This window comes from Chrysemys picta, chromosome 1 (genome assembly GCF_011386835.1).
Source record: "Chrysemys picta bellii isolate R12L10 chromosome 1, ASM1138683v2, whole genome shotgun sequence".
Classification (NCBI taxonomy): Eukaryota; Metazoa; Chordata; order Testudines; family Emydidae; genus Chrysemys; species Chrysemys picta.
Window position 1 is genome coordinate 144105252 of NC_088791.1, and position 11513 is coordinate 144116764.

Sequence of the window (11513 nt, forward strand, 5' to 3'; positions counted from 1 at the left end):
TTCTCTGTTTCCTCGGTCTACACCTTCTCCTGGCTTTTCACAGCAGGGGCCTCCGACTTGGGATCCTCCAAAGTATCCATGAGGCTCTTGGGAGTGGTGGGATCTCGACCAAGGATGGAATGCAGCCCTTTGTAAAAGCAGCATGTTTGGGGGCTCACACCAGATTGTTAGCGTCCCTTGCCTTCTGGTACGCCTATCCCAGCTCCTTGGCTTTCACGTGGCGCTGCTGCTGGTTTCTCTTGTAGTCCTTCTCCTCCATGTCCTGAGTGATCTGTTCGTAGATGACAAAAGTTTCTACAGCTGGATTGGAGCTGTGCCTGCATAGCCTTTTCTCCCTTCAGACCCAGGCGATCTAACATCTCCTGTGTATTTCAGGCAGGAGTGCATCTTCAGTGTGTAGCCGTGGTGGTCACTGGGCAGCTGAGTGTACTCTCGAGTTGCTAGGTGTGCTCTCCAAGCCAGGCAACCAAGAAATGGAATTTCAAAAATTGGCAGGGCTTTAAAGGGGAGGGGCGGTTCCCTGCCCAGATTGCTGCTGTGCAGCAGAGTTCACGATGGTGACCAGAACGGTCAGGGTGGGGCATTGTGGGACACCTTCTGGAGGCCAATAACAGTTGATGTAAGTCAGTGGTCTCCAAACTTTTTTGATCGCGCACCCCTATCAGTAAAAAATTTTTGAGAACGCACCCCCTGCCGCGCCGCAGAGCCAGCTCTACCATTTTTGCCACCCCAAGTGCGCAAAAAAAAAAAAGGCCACTCGGACTCCCGCCCGAACTGCTGAAGCAAATAAAAAAAAAAAAAAAGCCACCCGAACTGCCGAAGCGGCGCTGCTCCAGTGGTGCTCCTCCTGCTGCACACCCCCTGCCACGCACCCCCAAGGATCCTCTTGCGCACCTCCTGGGGTGCGCGCACCCCACTTTGGAGACCACTGATGTAAGTAACGCAGTGTCTACACTGACATTGCATTGACCTTCACTCTACACTGCTTATGGAGGTGGAGTTATTAAGGCGGTATAACAGGGCAGTTATGTCAAGGGGAACAAAATTTAAGTGTGTTGACACTTACATAGTTAGGTCAATGTAAGCTGCCTTTTGTCAACCTAACTCTGTAATGTAGATCAGGCATAAGGCCAAAGGGCACCATCAAGATCATCTAGTCTGACCTGCACATGCAAGGCCACCAAATCTAAGGAAAGAAAATGTTTAGAAGCAGAGACATACTGACATGAACTGATGGTAAAGCTATATAGAGGCCAAGAAAGCAGATAGCAAGCATCTGAAAGGACTACAGTAACCCTGTAAAGAAGCACAAAAGCTCTGACATGAGCAAAGACTAAATCGTAAGCAAAAACCCTATACAGAAATACAAGAATATTCATGTGAGCAGATAGTAAGACTGGAGTAATCTTTTCTAGCAGAAGCACAATAATACAGATGTGAGCAGATAGTAAACTTCTAGTAAAGCTATAGTGACCCAGCAGACTGTACTTTCAACTACTCTGATGTGAGAAGACAAAATACTACAAGGAATAGCTAAATATAAGGGTTGCAGACCTTTTGTAAGAGGGCAAGGGTGCTGAGCAAGTTATCCATGTATTGCAGACAGAATAAAGTGCACCCAATTATCAGTGGTAAGAAATGGGGTCTGTATCACACCCATGAAAGAGGAATGTATGGAATTTATAGAAGATAAGCATATGATAAAGCACTAGTAAGTCTAAACTATAACTTAGAGCTATCTAGAGCTTTTTTTGTGAAGAACATCACAATAAATTGAAATAAAATTAATCCAGCCCAAAATCTTAGTGTTTTATGGAACTGATAAGGTTGAAATGTTATGGAGAAGGTGTGTATCAAATAAGCCATATCCCATCTCTAAAAGGACAGAACCAAAAGGAAAGTCAGAGAGAAAAGAAAAGGAGACAGAGAGCATAGAAAAAGAGACAAAGAGTGTGAAAGGGAGAGAGAGAGAAGGACAGGCAGAAAGAAAAGATATGAAGACAGAGGGAAAAGGGGATATAAACAGATGGATGATGAACAGTGATGTAGCCTGGCCAGTGTCGGAGGGTTTAGTGCTTGGAGGCAGACTCAGCCACTTAGGAAATATCTGAGCTAAGCTGACTAGGGTTCGGCCCACGGGGTCAGGCCTCTGCTGCTGTTATTATGGGATAGCAAGACCTTCTGGGGGGAGGGGAAGGAGAGAAGTATTATGGGATGGTGAGGCCTTCTGTGACGGGGGAGGGACAGCAATGACTATTATGGGATAGCAAGGCCTTATGTGACCAGAGGGGGGCAGGTGGTTGGCAGCGAGTATTATGGGATGGCAAGTCCTTCTACAGCGGGGAGAGTATTATGGGATGATGATGCCCGTAAGAAGGGGAAATATTATGGGATGGCAAGGCCTTCTGCAGCTAGTGAGGTGTATGTGTGCGAGAGGGAGTAATATTATGGGATGTCACGATTCTCAATGCATGTGACACATGGGAGATTATTATGGGATGTCTCTCTGTACCTTCTGCGGGTTGCCTCCCTTTGAAATATTATGGGATGTTGTGGACTGGAGGAGGGAAAGAATTATTATGGGATGTCAGTGCAGATGGGCAGGCTATAGCCAGAGCATGCTGCCTGGTTGTGCCTGCTGGGACCCTCTCTGAGCTGCTGCTGCCTGTCTCTCTCTTCCTGGTTTGGTCCTTTCCCTGCCTCACCACTGTCCCTTTATTACAGCTGCCTGCTCCTATCCAACACAGGGCCCCTCTCCCCTGCTCTCCCTCCCGTTTCTCAACAGTCATAACCAATACAGCAGACATGATATTATGGGATGGCTGCTCCACAGTGTGGGGGTGGGGGTGGTTGCTAAGGAACGTTTCCTGTGGGTGGCTATTATGGGATGGACTTGCCTTTGTGGACTATTATGGGATGTGCCTGGCTCTGCAGGGTGGGACTGCCCAGGAGAGTTGTTCAGGGACCTTAACAGTGCTTCTGGTAAGGGGGAGGGGAGAGAAATGGGAAAGAGAGGGAGAGAGAGCAACAGACGTACATGCAAACACACTGATATATATTTGAGACACACACAGACAAGCAGATAGGCATAGAGAAAGAGACAGACAGTGTTGCCAGCCCAACTGTTCAAAAATCATGGGTCAGGCCCCCCAAAGTCAGGAGACTTAAAAAAAGATATTTTTTGAGAGGGGTGAGGAGTATTTGACTTTTGTTTTTGAGGCTTTAGGATGCACTGGGGTTGTGTTTTCAAGCTTTTCTCCACAACCATGAGGGCTAGAAACTTACCTAACCAGAAGAAGAAGAAGGAAAAAAAAAAAACCAAAAAGCTGAGATTCTCACAATTTGTCCCTATTTAGATTATTCCAGAAGCTGAGGCTTTAAGCAAAATGTCAAATATCACAAGACTTACAATAAAATTGTAAGATCTGGAAACACCGAAAGGCAGAAATGTGTGTGTATACAGAGAGAGAGAGAGAGAGATACACACACAAGGTGACACACAGGCTGTCTTTCCCCAAGTCTCATTTAGCAGCAGGACATGTTCAATTGCTTCAGTTTATGCCATGAAGCACGAGAGCTTTTTGATAGTGACCAGTTCCTTATGTTTCAGTGAAGGGTGTTACCCCACCGTGCACCTGGTTTATCACCACCAAAGGTGGGGCATGAGAAAACACCCTCCAGACACCACTGTCTGTTGGAAGCACCTACAAAACTCTGGCAGTTTGTGCCCTGACCTTGAGCTGGGTCTGGCGCATCAGGAACAGCAGAAATCACTCAGAGTGGGAATGTGTAACCAGCAGCCTGGGATTAACCACCCCCACCAAAATGACAGGGGACCTTTAATGCCCACGAGAGGTCAGGACTTCAGATTTACATCTCATCTAACAGACAGCAAAGAGCAGTACTGAGGTCTGCAGCGCTGACTCCAATGGGAGGAGACCCCCTACTGAGTCATCCACACCACTCCCTGCAACAAACTGCCCCTATAGTTCCAGCTGGATGTAGATTTCTTCACTTCTTTTCTTAATTTGTTGTGTATTATTATTTATTATTTGTATCATTGTAGCACCTAGTAGATCCAGTCATGAACCAGGACCATTGTGCTAGGTGCTGTACAACCACAAACTAAAAAACATTGTCACTGTTAATCAGCTGTAAGAGGGGCTGTATTTCAATGTATGTCCTCAGTTTTATATAGGACACAGAGGCAGGTAACACAGAGGCACCATCCTAGTGGTTCAAACAAACAGGCAGCCTCTCTGACTCTGAGGTCACACTGCCTGTACCACAACAAGATCCAACTGGTTCAACTCCTGGTATGCATAACTGCTAGGTCTGCTAACTACCTATTTCACTATTTAAATAGGACCTTATAATGGAAAGCGTTAAACAACCTTAACGATTGGTCTTGCTGGCAGCTTTGCTGATGATTACATACAACAAATTATGATAAAAGACTGTTAAGTTTGCAAAGTCGAGCACTTGAAAGTTAGGAAAAAACAGAATTAAGCTTGCCTGCCTGTAAAACTTAATTCAGCCCCCTTGTGTATATGCATTATGATGTAGTCTTAATTACATGATCAGGTACTATTTTTTCCACAGGACACCCAGCCTCATTCAATGCAGGATGGATAGTGCTCACTGAACGGGTAGCTATTCAACATATCCATATCATTCAATATATGGCCCTGTCAGGGCTGGCGCAACCCATTAGGCGACCTAGGCGGTCGCCTAGGGCGCTAACATTTGGGGAGCAGCGACCGCGGCGGCTGGATGCTCGGCCACCCCGGTCATCGGCGGTATTTTGGGGGTGGGACCTTCCACCACCTCTGTCGGGGGCGGTATTTCGGGGGCGGGACCTTTTGCCGCCTAGGGCGGCAAAAAAGCTGGCGGCACTCCTGGGCCCTGTGCATTATTTATTGCCCACCATCCAAACCCTGCACTGAATACAGAATTAATTTCCTCAGTGGCTTTTTTATGGTGCTTATCACCCTAATTTGAGAGTTATTTACAAAATTAATGGATTTATCTTCATAACACCCATGTGAGGTAAAGTAGTACACCTCTACCCCGATATAACGCTGTCCTCGGAGCCAAAAAATCTTACCGCGTTATAGTGAAACCGCGTTATATCGAACTTGCTTTGATCCGCCGGAATGCGCAACCCCGCCCCCATGGAGCGCTGCTTTACCGTGTTATATCCGAATTCGTGTTATATCGGGTCACATTATATCGGGGTAGAGGTGTATTATAATTTCCATTTTACAGATGAGGGAACAGGTACAGAGAGTTTAAGGCCAAAATGGTCAAAAGTTTCTGTCAATGTTGGGTGTAGTAAATAAGATATAGGGCTACATATTTGTTTAGATTTTCACAAGGATGGCAAAAGATACCTCTGTGACTGCAAGGCAAGCCACTTGCCAAATTTCAAAACTCTGGTTGCTAAAGCTTCTCAATGAAATGGTTGTAAGAATTTTTTAACATTTGGAAAAAAACAATACTTTTCCTTAATCTCATTTTCTGAAATGGCTGAATGGTGTTTGCTGAACTCTTCATATATACAAAAAGCTTAGCCTGAGGTAGACACCAGGCATACAAAATTTCAGCCCATGTGGTCAAAGTGTGGCAAAGTTATAAGCAACTGAAAACAGTCTTATAAAGGAAAGTGTCTATCAATCTTAACTACAGGAGTTGCTGCCAGCCATGACTGTAATATATTTTATAATGATCAGTTAAACATTTAAACATATAACTCAACAAATAATGCATATGGAATCAGTTCATTACTCACCAAGGGGTGCAGTCTTTACCACTGTCCTTCTACTGCATATTAGATCAATAGTCATGCTGGCAAATAGATAGTTTCACAGGGGATGTTGTTTGAGTCAAAGGATTCTCTGCCTCAACTAGCACATTATTCTCAGCAATCTCTTCCTCCAATGCACTCTCTGATCCACAAAATGGTTCTCGATTGCACCCTTCTATATTTTGTACATGTCTCACTAGAGGTCTTCAAGTATCTCTTGTTCTAGTGACATTTGTTTCCTGCAGGAATAACCACTTGATATGACCTGAGGTGCTCACATCTTTTCTCCACAAGAATAGGCAACTGTGTTAGTTCTCTCCATGCCCAATGCCAAACAAGGACATTACATAGTGTCAGAAATGCCTCCCTGAGAAAAGAAAGGGGGGGGGGGGAAGGAAGACAGCAACAGAGAAACAAAGAAAATGGGTAATTTCAAATCCCTAGAATCCCTAGCCTAAGGTAGAAACATTGCAGAAAAATGGAAGTGGTGGTAGCAATGCTTCAAACTCTACTTGGCAGCATCTGGATCAGAAGCAAAGCCCCAGAAAATGCAAGTAGCAATCCTTTTGCATAGTATTAGAGAAGATGCCTTTGAAATATTTGGTATTTTTGTTTTCACTAGTGGTGAGGGCCCAGAGGGCATAGCAAAGTTTATAGAATACTGTAAAAATGTAGCAATGTGGTGTTCAAGAAACATAAATTCTGGGATAATAAACAAACAAAGGGAAAATTATAGAACATTTTCTTATTGATCTTAAAGTAAAAGTAAGTATCTGTGAGTTTGGCCCATAATGAGTTAAATGATCTAGGACAAAATTATCTTCTGTGTTACAGATGAAAGATGAAAAGACTCTGACCTCACATTTCAAAAAGAGGTGCTGCACAGCAGAAGCAACAAGAGCTTAACTCTAGGTCATGATAAGAGCCTGTACAATAGAGAAGGAATTGCATGGTAACTAATTGAGAAAATGCTCTACAAGAGATCAACCCAAGAAAGTTAGAAATTAAAACAGGCTTAGAGAGATTAAATGGGTTTGTGCAAATTGTTCTATGGTGTGTCTGTGTGCACAGTCCAGGAAGCTGCCCAACATATGAAAAGGTTTTTCACAAGCATGGTGGTAAAAACCACTATGCCAGATTAAGTGTAGGTTGAATCCAGGTACCAACAAAGGGGACAGAAAATTCCTAGCATGTGAGCTGGGCGTGAGTAATTTATTCACAGGGCTGGAGACCAGTTCCAACTCCAAGCAGGCCTGAACCTACCATGATGGATGATTTGTTACCTAATAATAAATGAACTTCCTCTCAAGTCAAAATGGACACAGGAGCAGAGGCCAATGTCCTGCCAATTAGTCCATTTAAGGAAATACTAGGGAACAAACAATTTGCTAAATCAAAGTATGGTTTTTGCATGGTGTCACTATAGACCAGAGTTAAGGTTTCTGCTGAATGAGAAACTTTGATTTATGAAGAATAATGGAGGGAGAGAGAGAGGATTACCATTAATCATTAAAAATATATTCAAACAATGTCTGTGACAGAGCCTCTCTATCTGTTGCATAACTGTTTGGCCTGTGTTATACCATTGCGGTATCTAGCCCTCCGGAGATCATAATTCTAAATGGGAAAGTAGTATAAGGTATACAGAGACAGAACTTTGGTAATTGGCCTCCCAGAGATTCTGCCTGTATTACCTTTAATCTCTTGATCACATCTGTAAAGATGAGATTTTTATGGGATATATCTAGAACTTATACTGTAATAACAAACTGTACGTAGACATCTGAAGAAGTGAGGTTCTTACCCACGAAAGCTTATGTTCCCAATACTTTTGTTAGTCTTAAAGGTGCCACAGGACCCTCTGTTGCTGTATGTAGACAGTAAACTTGTCTGTTTACCATAGAGCTTCACAGTTCTCCACAACCATGACAGCATTATGGGATGTCAGTGTGTAAAGAGGGAATGGAAAGCATTTTGGTACATTTGCATGTATAGTGTTGGGGGGGGGCGATTTGATGTACATGTCTATAATGGGTGATAGAGAGTATTACAGTATATTCATGGATAGAATGGGGGCTGGATAGTTGTACAGTACAGACCCGTTTACGCATGGATGTCGGGAGTCAAGCCATCACGACCACGTGTTAACGGACCGCGGGTTAAGAGGGCCATGCTGAAATATCTGAAGATATTTATATATACATGTATAATTATCTAGGATTACATAAGTATTCACAGCATCCCAAATACTGCAGGCCTATCTGTTAACGGCGCTTTGCAAGAATATAAATTCAAATGTGTAATCTAATAAAACATTATTATTACTACACAGGGGTGAAAGTAACTCAGGACACTTACTGGTACCGGTAGGGCCGGCTCCAGGCACCAGCCCACCAAGCTTGTGCTTGGGGCAGCACCTGGAGGGGGGTGGCGCGGTGTGGTGCTCCGGCTCCGGCCGCCGGGGAGAGCGGAGCCCCAGCCGGGGCTCGCCGCCCTCCCCCCGGCGCTCTGGCCGCCGGGGAGAGCGGAGCCCCGACCGGACACTCCGCCTTCCTCCCAGGGCTCCAGCCGCCCTCCCCCTCCGGCGCCCTCCCCCCAGCCGCCGGGGGAGAGCGGAGCCCTGGTCGGGGCTCGCCGCCGTCCCCCCGGGGCTCCGGCCGCCCTCCCCCCCCCGCGCCCTTCCCTGCCGCACTGGGGGCAGGGGGCGGCTGGAGGCTTTTTTGCCTGGGGCAGCAAAAAAGCCAGAGCCGGCCCTGGGTACGGGGCGGCTCTGGCCCCCGGAAGGGGCGGGGCCTCTGGCGGAAGGGGCGAGGCTATGGGGTCAACATCCCCCAGCCAGCCCTTCCAGGCCGCCTGGTCCACGCCGCCCAGGGTTCTCATGGCAATTTAAAGGGCCCGGGGCTCCAGACGCCGAAGCTGCGGTAGCGGCATCCGGAGCCCCGGGCCCTTTTAAATCGCCGACCCCGGGGCAGCTGCTCCCTTTGCCCCCCCGCCCGTCAGCGGTCGAGGGGGGGGGCAAAAGGGGTAGGGACTTTAAAGCGTTGCAGGGTCTTTTGCGTTGTAGGGTCCCTACCAGCAGGGCCGCTGACGGCTGGGGGGGAAAAGGGGCAGCAACGTTAAAGTGCTGCCACTGCAAAGGACCGTCCTTAAAGTGCTGCTGCGGCAGCGCTTTAACGTTGCTGCCCCTTTTCCCCCTTACTCCTTGCCCGTCGGCGGTAAAGATGTACAACACGTTTCCGCTCCGTACTTCCTGTCGATTTCTATGTCAGTGAGTTAGTGAGCAAATCTGTAGTGCTACATAGCAAGTTCCTGTACCGCATGTTAACGAGTCTCGCGTGTTAAATAGGTAGCACTGGGAGGCAAGGCGCTACCGGGCGTTAAGTGGATTCACGCGTAAACGGGTCTGTACTGTAGTAGTAATAATAAACATCACTTACTTCTTATGCAGCATTTATTATCTATAAATCTCAGATAAAGGAAGGACAGTATCATTAGCCCCACAGAGGGGAAACAGAAGGAATGAGGTGAAGAAATATATTGTGAGTGTGTGTACAGGTGGGTGGAAAGTAATGGTGAGTAGTAAAATAGTATTTTAGGGTGGACAGTCTGGTTTGGATAGTAATGTAAATATATGCATTGAATGTGGAGTATGGATAGTGTGTGTCCTGTAGATGGATAGTATTATGGGATGCTGCTGTGTACAATGAAAGAGTAGTATTATGGGATGTCCTCTCATATAGTGGCGAGAAATGGATAGCATTATGGGATGACTGTATTTAACAGGGGGAGGGGGAGTAGACAGTATTATAGGATGACTGTGTATAACAAAGAGTAGATCATATTATGGAATGGCAGTGTGTAATAGGGAGGCCTCAGTAGTATCATGAGATATCTGTGTTTGTAACAAGGGATGGATACTGTTGTGGGACGTTTGTGTATGTAATGAGAGGGGATGGATAGCATTATAGGATGTCTATATATAATGGAAAATTGGTAGTATTATGTGATTTCCATGTATCTACTGGGAGGACTGGACAGTGTAGGATGTCTGTCTTTATAACAGGGTGTTATAAAGTGATAGTGTTATGGAATGTCATGGTAAATTGGGATAGATGGTATTATGAGTTGTCAATGAGGATTGGAATATGTTATGGGATGTCACTTTGTATAATGTGAGACTACGTATTATTGGATGTGCATATTATAATTGTGAATATGTATAATTGGGGTGTTTGTATTTTTATGAAACGTCCATGGTCAGTATAAGGTGATGATGAGTATCATGAGATGCCTGTGGTCATAACGAGGGCTGTATAGTGCTATAAGATGGCCATGTCTATAATGAAAAGAATGGATAGTAAGATGGGGAGTCTGTGTATAACTGGGGTATGGATAGTTTTATGGGTACCTGTAATGGAAGGGTGGATTGTGTTATGGTCTGTGTGTGCATAAATAGGGATAGATACTATTATGGGATTTACATGTTTATAGTAAGGGATTATTAGTGATTGTATTATGGGATGTCTGTGTATACAACAAAGGGGAAGGACAATACTATGGGATGTCCATGCGTATAAAGGGAGGGTTAGATACTATACTAATGTGTGTAATGGCATAGTAAGGATGTTATTATGGCATGCCCTTGTGCATAACAGGGAAAGTATTGTAATATGGGATGTCTGTATATATAATGGTGTGAATAGTATTATGGGATGTCCACATATACATACACACACAATGGGAAGGACATAATTATAGAATATCTGTGTGTATAAGGAAGGAGGGAATACTATTGAGGGAAGTCCATGCATATAATGGAGGGGAAATAGATACTATTAAGTTTATACCATAAAGGTGTATAGCATTAATGGATGGTCATGTCTATGATCTGCATGAGGGGGTGGATAATATGTTTGACCTTGATAGGGATGTTTGAGTATCAGAGTTGTTCATATTGATTGCTCTTCTGTATTGTAGGATGCCATTCCTTAATGGGGTGTGACTGTATTATTGAATGCTTGATTCTCTTTTAAAAGGGGGGTGAGCATGGTTATTATGGGATGTCTGCCTAGAGGTAGATTCTAGTGAATATTATGGGCTAACCGCCCGAGTGTGTATTTGGGGGGGGGTGTTGATCATTATGGGATACGTTGAATCTGCATCATCTGGAGGAACAAAGAATCCTGGCAGTCTGTGCCAGAGTATTATGGGATGTGTGGCTGGCCCTGTGCCCCCAGCGGTTATTATGGTCTGTGTAGATGGGATGTGGGGGTGGGGTGAATGGTGAGAGTGGATCATGAGTATTATTATGAGATTTTCTTACAAGTGATTGGTAGGTAGTACTACAGGATGCTTGTCTCCATGTTTCAGTATTGTGGGCTATTCAGATGGCACCCTGTTCCTTCTGGTCTGTCTGGGTGGAGAGGGGGAAATACATGAATGTGATTATTATGGGCTGCCTGGCTGGAGTGGGGGAGCAGGCAGTCAGTGCAAGTATTGTGGGTTGTGGCTAAGAATTGCTGAGAGTATTATGGGATGCCTGACTGGACAGTGGCTCCTGGCAACTATTATAGGATGCCTGTCTGAGAGGGGAGGATGAGAAGGGTGACTATTATTATGGGATATATGTCTGGAGTATGACTATTATGGGATATTATGGGGGCTGTTATGGAATGTCTCAGTGGAGGAGTTGAAGAGGGAGTAGTGC

The 11513-nt window shown here is 45.2% G+C and overlaps 1 protein-coding gene across 1 annotated transcript in view; it reads right to left on the reverse strand.

Moving 5' to 3' along the window:
- LOC101944542 (protein Wnt-4-like) overlaps positions 1 to 6149 on the reverse strand; it is a 73560-nt gene extending 67411 nt beyond the window's left edge. The window contains exon 1 of the mRNA XM_042855080.2: positions 5792 to 6149. The gene's annotated coding sequence lies outside the window, so the exon portion shown is untranslated. The remainder of the gene's footprint in view (positions 1 to 5791) is intronic.
- Positions 6150 to 11513: the final 5364 nt, after the last annotated feature.